Source organism: Sinocyclocheilus anshuiensis, unplaced genomic scaffold, assembly GCF_001515605.1.
Source record: "Sinocyclocheilus anshuiensis isolate Anshui unplaced genomic scaffold, SAMN03320099.WGS_v1.1 scaffold51, whole genome shotgun sequence".
NCBI lineage: Eukaryota > Metazoa > Chordata > Actinopteri > Cypriniformes > Cyprinidae > Sinocyclocheilus > Sinocyclocheilus anshuiensis.
Genome location: NW_015548296.1, coordinates 824,825 through 825,858, shown reverse-complemented (window position 1 = coordinate 825,858; position 1,034 = coordinate 824,825). Strand labels below are relative to the sequence as shown.

General features: G+C 34.7%; 1 protein-coding gene across 1 annotated transcript in view; it reads left to right on the top strand.

Moving 5' to 3' along the window:
• ppfia4 (PTPRF interacting protein alpha 4) overlaps positions 1–1,034 on the top strand; it is a 123,816-nt gene that overhangs the window by 2,563 nt on the left and 120,219 nt on the right. The window lies entirely within an intron of this gene.

Below are 1,034 nucleotides of genomic sequence, written 5' to 3'. Positions count from 1 at the left end.
TCAGAAAGGCGGGGCATAGAGGAGAAACAATAATGTACAGTATGTGGAAAATAATGTGTTTTTTTTTACAAATACACAAAATAATGTTCTTTTTAGCAGCATCATATGACCCCTTTAATGTGCTGTTGACAGTAAAAGATACTGCAGGACTTCTGAGTGTACAACTCAATTTGTGTTTGTGTATTAGCAATCTTCAGTAATCTCACTCATTTTTAATTTAACCTAATGTTAAAAATGTTGTTGGCCAAAAAGAGACCTGATTACAGGGCTACAGTAAATGTATTTAAACTTAGGATATTTCTTGTTGCGTTATTTTGTGTATAAATGGGGAGTATATTGTGTAAGAATGTATATGAAACAAATTAAAAGATTTTGGAAATGTATTTTGTTTCTCAGTAAGCATTTTGTACAGGATTTTTAATCTTTAAAGCTGCAATTTGGTAAGAAACGATTAGTTATCATTCATCTTTTAAGTAAAAGTGTCATTTAGAAGCATATTGGCTCATCTATGGTAGTAATATATGGCACCTCTAATGGTTCTGTATAACACAATTTGACAAATGTGCTATAAAGCTTCTTATCTTTAAGAATATGTGCCATATAGTACCAAACGAGGTGTCCCTATGATTAAAAGCCGAATAACCACTGTTGAACACCATTTTTGAGAAAAAGTGCTATATGGCACCATTTTACAAAGAGCTATATGGCACCGCTTATGGTTCTACATAGCACCATTTGACAAAGTGCTATATGGCACCTCTTACGGTTCTACATAGCACCATTTGACAAAGTGCTATATGGCACCTCTTACGGTTCTACATAGCACCATTTGACAAAGTGCTATATGGCACCTCTTACGGTTCTACATAGCACCATTTGACAAAGTGCTATATGGCACCTCTTACGGTTCTACATAGCACCATTTGACAAAGGTGCTATATAGCACCTGTAAAAATAGGTGCTAAATAGCACTAAAAGTGGTTCCCCTATGATTACAAGCCAAAGAACCGCTTTTAGTGCTATATAGCACCATT